This window comes from Culex pipiens, chromosome 3 (genome assembly GCF_016801865.2).
Source record: "Culex pipiens pallens isolate TS chromosome 3, TS_CPP_V2, whole genome shotgun sequence".
Taxonomy (NCBI): domain Eukaryota; kingdom Metazoa; phylum Arthropoda; class Insecta; order Diptera; family Culicidae; genus Culex; species Culex pipiens.
The window spans coordinates 12806006-12814655 of record NC_068939.1 but is presented as its reverse complement, the minus strand read 5'-3'; the positions used below and the strand labels follow the sequence as shown (position 1 = coordinate 12814655).

Sequence of the window (8650 nt, the reverse complement as noted above, 5' to 3'; positions counted from 1 at the left end):
TGAGTGTTTGTGTAGGGATGGATGTATAAATGATAAATTGTCACACTAATATCTCGGAACTGGGTTCCGTATCAGTGTCTTTCGATCCGTCTTGGTGTCCCATAAGTCCATATTGACAATTATTAAGTAACAAAATTCTCATATGGGCCTTTCGCTGACCTAGTTTTTTTTCCGTTCTTTTCACTCTTATTGTAAGACACTAGTCACCTATCCACCTATAATTTTCATTACTTTCATCTAATTAATTAGTACATAGTTTTCAGTCACCGACCAAACCGTAAAACCAATTAATATTTTACAATTAACGGTGAGAAACAATAAGGTTGATTAGCAATCAGTCTCAATACTTTGCAAAATTCTAAAATAAGTTCTTTCTCGGCATAACATAACGAAATTACCACTGCCCTGTTATAATATAGCGACCAAAAAGGCGACGGTTCCGTTTTGCCACAGGACACCTCCTCTGTCAGCTGCATATGAAATTGGTAGTTTGTCTAGTAAACAATATTGTCGTGATTATTTAACTATACGTTTTCCGTATAATGTTTACGTTTTAGTGCGGTTTCCTTCGAAAAAAAAAAGTTTAAAATCAACTTTTTAAGTAAAATTAAAGAGAAAAAAAAACTGATTACTTATTGTAGACTGGTAAGCCATCGATTCCCATATAAATGAGAAAGATCTTTAGGAATTTATTCTCGATTTTTTTCAGGCAAAATTCTATCAAATTTGCATGTTAATAGAAACTAATATAGAGTACACATAGATGTTCAAAAAAATTTAGCAAAATTTGAAAAGGGCGTTAAATTACAGGCAACAGGCAATTATTTCTCCCTTTTCGTGTTATTCCAGAAATCAAATGCCGATTTTTTTGAGGCCTATATTATTAACCAAGTTCAAACAAGTATTTAAAAAAATTCTAGCCGTTCGAAAATAATTTTTAAAGCACTTTTTAAATTTTCGTATGTTTCATTTTTTGACATTGAAAATCAGATCAATAGTTGCTGAGATATCGGCCCTAAAGCCACCAAGGTCCAATCTTCAAAGTTTCTTAGAAATTTGTTGGGAAATTTTTTAAACTTTTAGGAAAAATATTTCCGAACTTTTGCAACAATGAGCACTTTTGAAAAAAACGGAATTGCAAAATTTTCGCAGAAATCAAACTTTAGCAGAATTTACATAAAAAATGGTACACTTTCTCACAATGTCTGTAAATCGTTTTTGTTTTTGATTCGATTTTGCATCAATATTATTTTTTTTAAGTTTTTCAAAATTTCGAATTATTTTCATCATTAGTCATCAGAAGCTTATTTGATCCTCTAGAGCATCGAAAAATTAAAATTAACAAAAAAAAATTGTGAAATTTTTTTTTTTTTAGAGTGTACTTATTTTTCCCCGAATCATCCTTATTTTATACCCCCAAGTTTGCCGAAGACGTCAGAAATCTCGTTAAAATGCTAAAATATGTTGATACCCATTTTTACACGGACAGCTGTCTAACTTGTATGGGAATTTGTATGAACGAACCAATGACGCAAAGCGACTTCTTTGGAAAGACTTTTACAACTAAAAAATATACATAAAAAAATGAGTATTCCTTCTGTCTCCTGGTCTCCTGTCAGAATTTCCAACCTCATTTTTTTGTTCAGATTGGTGTCCCGTCCAAATCGGTGTAGCTTTCGTGAAATTAAAAAGAATAGGTGACCAGCACCTACACTGAAATAAAAAAAAGTACAAAATTCCTTTATTCTAGGAATTTTGCCTCTTTTCTTTACTAAGTAATTGTGTTTTTAGAATAAATAAAAAAGGAAAGGCGGCAAAATTCCTAGAATATAGGAATTTGGTATTTTTGTTACTTCAGTGTAGGTGTTCGCGGATTTATCATAAAAGTCCTGAAATCGCGTCACACATTATGACAACAGTTTTCTAGAATTTTGCATAAAAAGTCGGCTTTTATTTTTTATTTGGATGAAACTTTGTCCAACTCGACTTTTTGATTTTATTTTTTTTCAGATTTTTAATATCAAGATTTTTTATTCAAAAGGCCAAATAATTCGATTTCGATGAAAAGTTAGTCGTCATTTTAAAAATCTGAAAATCTTTTTTTTGGGTTGAGAAAATTTCACGCGAGTTTCACTTTTCAGCATTGAAAATCTGATCAATAATTTCAAGATATCATCGATTTTAAATTGAGGGCCGAATGAGTAGGGGAAATTCTCGTATGTTTGGCAGGTTAAGCACTCGCTCCTAACTCCATCCAATTTGCTGATTTTCACTATTTAAACAACTAATTTTGCAAAACTTTTGATAGAAACTTGCTTGCTCACTTCTCATTGAGCTATTTATCACTCGATTTAAGTTGAAAACGCTTTTAATTAGCTTTAATTGAGTGTCAATGTTCTGACCTGCCAACATTAGAGGCACGCTGGAATTAGATGCTGTTCCCCTAGTACTTACAAAAACTATTTTTTGAGTAATTTTAATTCTTTGCAAGGCCATATCTCAAGTATATTTTTTATATTTTTGTTCTTAATTTTCAAAAACATCACAAAATTCCAAATTCAATTTTACATCCAACAATTATTTTTGGAATTTTGTTTTGGGGAATTTTAGAAACTTTCCAGAATTTTTTTTTTTTTAAATAAAACGTCTTACCCCATAGCTCAAAAGCTCTCAAAAGTGTCTACTTGATGTTCAAACGTATGAAAAAATGAAAAAGATCGTAGGCTAAAGTTTGCAAAATCGTTTTTTTTGTGAATAAAAAGTTATTTAAAAAAATGTTTTTTTTTGTGAAGGACTTTACAAATCTTCATATTGTTCAATTGGAACTTATGGGACCTCAAACCGGAACAAATCCTTTCACTTTCACACACAGTTGCTTAGAGTTGGTTTAGGAGATGATATGTTATTTTAGAAGTTCATATTTCGAAGGATTCAAGAGCCTTTCCTCAGTGAGGAAGTCAAAACATTCACCGTGTCTGACTTTCGACGGCATGAAATTTTCATCATGTGTAAATTACTTGATTCTTTTCGAAAGCCTTTTTGCAAAAGAAATATTGTTTTAAATTTCCTCAGAGAACATTCAAATGCTTTCATGAGATCACTTTTGTCACCCTATTTAAGCATCGATGTCGTGTCCTCGCTTGCATCGCCAAGAATCTACCAACACAGAGAGAAATGAAATAATAAAAATGAACGCTTTGAGTAACAATGAAATAACCAGTTTGCAATCGAACAAAAAAAAGTTGCCTTACCTTAGCGATTAAGTGAACTAATTCTACCACTTACCTATAGCAGCAGCCAAGCAGCAGCATCAGCAGCAGACTAATTAACGTTAATTAATAAGTTTTACCACTTTGTTCACATTATATTTGTGTTGTTCGTGTTCCGTTCCAAAGTCAGTAAGTTTAACTTTGTACAGTTTGTGTTGTGTTACGTTACAGTTAATGTGTTCGTTATTCGTTTTCTTTCCTAATTAATTGCAAAATACAGTAAACAAAAATGTAGTACAAATTAATTGGTTAGTTTGATTAGCTCCTGCACCCGAATAAAAGTAAACCATTTCCAAATTATTCGTTTAGATCGTGACGTTAGTTGGTAGTGAAGAAGAAAAAAATAATCAAACCATTTTAATGGTGGCCTTTTAACCAATTAGTGTACTGCCGCTCAAAGCAAGTCCGTCCCATATGTATTTTTGTCGATTTTGAGATAAATCCAGTAGTTGTCTTGTTTGAACATCTACTTTAACCCTATTTAATAAAAAATGTATGTTTGTTCTAAACATTCCAAAATAAAAATCACTTTGGTGCTGTCCCATATGCAAAATAAAAGCAAGTCAGTTCCTTGTACAGAAATGTCTCACAAATCAATAGAAAAAAATGTGTAATTACTATATTTACACAGACTATGTACCTAAGTACTCGCAGAACTTAAAAACACATAAAATTGTCCAAATTGACGGTATATTTTAAATTTGGAAGCGTAATAGTCGAAACCCTATTCTGCCTTTTTTTCCTCATGCATAGGATAACCACGATAATAAAATAAACAACATACCATTGAGCTAATATTCATTAAAATCAGTACTATTCCTTCTTGTATGAATAGCCATGGTCTGGTTTTAGATGTAGGATCCCCTTCCGTTAAACGATTCTGGATTACTCAATTTAAGGGTCCGGATGTTGATACATGCAATCAAATATGAATATCTATTTGTTCTGCAGCAAAAGAAATAGAAATATTACAACATTGCTGGTTAAATATTCGTAGCTGGTAAATTTTATAGAATCATCCGCCAAATTAAATTAACCTGAAACAAACAAAATTTTAGATCATTGATAAAAACAATTTGGAAAATTACCAAAACAAACCAACAAATGACAGGCAAATTTCTGTTATAAATGTTCAAGCCTACCTTGATAACCTGACAGACTTGCCTTTATTTATGGATAAATAAAGTCAGGTCAGTCCCAGCACGAAAATTTACCAAATTAACCAATAAATTTTAACTTTTTTGAGTAAATTTTTGGATAGGGATACTTTTTGAACCAATATTGAAATAATTGTAGAAAAAAGTTTGTAAAAATTGGTGATTAGAAATGTAAAAAAAGGTGAAACATTTTTTTAGCTTATCACGGCGATATCTCAGCACTCACTTTTTACATATGGGACGGACTAGATTGGAGCGGCAGTGTAAGACCGACGAGCTCTCACTGCAACAGTGAGTCGATTTACTAATAAAATAAATTTGTCGCATAAGAATGTGCCTGCCTTCATTCTCGACTTTCTTCGAAAAGCGTCCCTGGGAATTTCCAGCTTTCCGCACCTGAAAAGGATTTCCTTCGCTTCTATTTTTAGCAGTGCCTTCTCGTTTAACCCACTTTTCCAGCAGCAGCAGTTTAAGCGCAATGGAAACATTTAGCAAAACAGCTCAGCACCCAAACCGCCCCCCGCGATGCAGTAAATCTTCCAGGTTTGTCCCATTTTTATGTTTATTTTGCTCTAGCTGGAAGGAATTTTTCGTCCTTTCTTTGCGCTGCACTCCTTCTTGGGAAGCTCCCATCTTCAAAAACACTTTTGAAGGGGCTGCTTTAAAAATCTACAAGTCGTCCACTTTACCCCACTGCCCATCACCACCTGATGCTACTGATGCTGCGGCATGGAAGTAAGGAAGGCCCTTTGTCTAACTATTTTTAGTAAGGCGGTCTCCTCTCCATCAAACTGTCAGTGCTGAAGCGACCGAAGAGAGGGTGTTTCTAAGAAAGGTGGTTAACTTTTGAGGACGCTGATGCGCTGTTGGGGCTTTTGTTCTAATTGGGTCTGACGATTGGGTTGGCGTTTTGAGGTAAGTTGTGGAAGCTTGATAGATGGATGGGCTTAAAGATGGATGATTTTAGCGTGACGTACTTTATGGATGAAGCCTAAGTGTTTTATAAAATTAGCATGAACGATATACATTAAATTATATGTAAAATGTCAGACAATAAATAAAGGATACAGGATATGAAACAAAATTCAAAAAAAAATTAGGGAATAATACAAAATAAGGACGTTTCGAATATTTTTTGGTCGAATTTTATATATTTATTTTCTTTATTCTTAATAAGATGATATTTCAATTGAATAATTTTGGAAAGTATGGTCGGATAAACAAATGTCTTAGACTCAAGCTACTTTGCTTGAGATTTGTTCCTGTTTTTTTTACTGATTAAAAATAATTTTATGTTGGGCAAATTATTAACAAATTTGTTAAGCATTTTATTGAATTTCAGTGAGAAAAAATATATGTTCCATATTCCAAAGCTTCAGACAAATGTACAGTTATACTGCTGTCAAAAATTTGCTAAATATTTAAAAATTCTCGAGAATATTTTGTCTAAAGTTTTATGTCTTTTGCAATCTGTGGTCCCATAACTAAAAAAGATTCACATTTTTGTCCTTATGATACAAAAAATAGAAAAATATATTTAAGTTTTGCAAGATTTGTATCAATTTACAGTCAATTGTAAACGATTTCCCATTAAAAAAAAAGAGAAATACCTCGTTTTTGTAATTTATAACAAATTGCAATCACAAATATGATTGTTTTGTTTACTAGGCCGTTGCAATTGAGCAATTCTCTGAGATTTCGGTCATTCGATTTTTTGGCATTTTTTAATCCGGCTGAAACTTTTTTGGTGCCTTCGGTATGCCCAAAGAAGCCATTTTGCAACATCGTTGCGCATATAATTTTTTGGCAGCTCTCCATTAAAAATGATAAAAATACAAAAATCTGTATCTTTTGAAGGAATTTTTTGATCGATTTGGTGTCTTCGGCAAAGTTGTAGGTATGGATAAGGGCTACACTGGAATAAAGTGATACACGGTAAAAAAAATTTTTGGCGATATTTAATTTCACTTTTTGAAAACACTATTTTTTTTTTTGTTTTCTGAAATGTTTTAGAGGACATCAAATGCCAACTTTTCAGAAATTTCCAGATTCATTTTTCGATGTAAAATTGATTTTTCAATCAAAAAGTACTTCAATGAAATTTTGATAAAATGCACCGTTTTCAAGTTATAGCCATTTTTAGGTAACTTATTTGAAAATAGTTGCAGTTATTTTTTTTTAACTGGTGCCCATGGTTGCCCACCTTTGAAAAAATATTTTTGAAAAGCTGTGAAAATTCTCTATATTTTGCTTTTTTGAACTTTGTTGATACGACCTTTAGTTGCTGAGATATTGCCATGCAAAGGTTAAAAAACAGGAAAATTTATGTTTTCTAAGTCTCACCCAAACGTCCCACCCTTTTCTAATGTCGATATCTCAGCAACTGTACCAATGATTTTTTTTACTTATTTTAAAATTGTTTTTCCAAGGGAAACAAACCTTGAAAAAAAAATTATTTTTGAGTAAACAGTCCTTTAACTTTATTTTTTCGAACAATCAGATTTCAGAATTTAAGACTTTAAAAGGTCTAAAATATTTGAAGGTTATCATTAAGGGTTTCCTAAAGCTTTTATCACTTGCCAGTCATCTAATTAATTAATCAAATTACTGGGTCAAAAAAATTAATTACTTTGACTTCTTTTTTCTTTGATAAAAACATATTTATTATTAAAAAAAAATAAAGTATTTCATCATTTATTTTTAGAAAAGAGCAGAAAATTAAAAAAAACTTTAAGGGAACAAAAAAGTTATTTGCCATGGTTCAAACATTTCAACGACAAGACTTTTGTTTAAAGTATTACATGTTTTCTAAAAACTGAGCTTTGACGAAAAAAATAGGTGAAAAAAAGGAAAATACTGTACATCGAAATACATCAAATTCTTGTTCAATCATTCTCAAAACGAATATCAATGCAGTAAAATTACTATGATATTTGTTGTTTTCAGGTTATTGCAAGTCATATTCCATAATAAAATTCACATTATTTCAAAAATTCATAACTTTGGTACAATATTTTTTTGTAAATTCAACTCTTTGTGATCAATAAAAAATCGCTTTTTCCCTTGTACCTTTCATCAGAAACGTATATAGTATCTCCATTGTTTCATTCAAATAAAAGAATAAATTTAAAAAATAAAGGAAAATAAAAAAAAATGCGGAAAACTGAATTTTGCAATAATTTTAGTTTTGGTTTCTGAATATTAGGCTGATAAATTTTATTTTATTTAAAGTTTTTGTACACACTTTTTTTTTTAAATTGTAATCAACTGAAATCACTTTAAAATGCATTCCCCTGCGATTGGAATCATTTTTAGCATGTTTGGGTTAATTCAAAAATCTTAAGTATTTTGTTGAATTTTCCAAGCACAAAACCCGTAAAACAGTTATTTTTCGCTTAAATTTTTATTTTAGTCAAATCTTCCATTTTTTAAAAAACCAATGATTGCAGAACGACTGACTAGTGTAAAATGCATTGCCATTTAAATGGTGAGATTTTGGCTTGTTATTTCAACATTTATATTTTTTAAACCCCCCCCCCCCCCCCCCCCTCTCCGATCCCGCCCGGAGCCAATGACAAAAACTTTGAAAAATATTTGCATTGGCCTAAACGTGTTTAAGTTAATAACAACATTGATTTTTTCTTTAATACTATAGCATCAACCTTAGTAATACTACATCTGATAAAAAAAAGATTTTTACCAGAAAAACCTTGACTTAAAAGTACAAATAAGAATTTCCAATGTAACGATTGAAAATATTTTCTTTTAAAAATAGTGTATGGATCTTCTACCTCAATACATGTTTCAAAAATAATGATTCGAGACAAACCTTACTAGCACGAAATTATTCAAAAAAAAAAAATTGAAATCTTATCTTTACCTCGGTTAATGGTATTTTCGAATGATGATGAGTTAGAACTATTTGTGGTAGTCAACTACGTAGTTTAGTTTTTTCATTCGCTCATTTAAGTGACTTTTCAAAAATATTACATGTTTCACATAAAGGTAAAAATACTAAAAAATATGGCAAGTAATAAAATAATTCGTTAAAAGTACCACAACACTTCTTTGCCTTCTTGTGACTAATTACGACTCCCTCGGTTAACAAAACGCTTGGCTTTTCATCCAGGTGATCAAAGCGTTTTTCCTTTATTTTCAGGAGTAATAAAGGAAGTAAAGTCTTCAGCTTTTCAACCCGTGGCAGCTAATGTAACACGACTCCAA

The 8650-nt window shown here is 31.4% G+C and overlaps 1 protein-coding gene across 2 annotated transcripts in view; it reads left to right on the top strand.

Moving 5' to 3' along the window:
- LOC120432597 (RNA-binding protein 1) overlaps nt 1-8650 on the top strand; it is a 454616-nt gene that overhangs the window by 223420 nt on the left and 222546 nt on the right. The window lies entirely within an intron of this gene.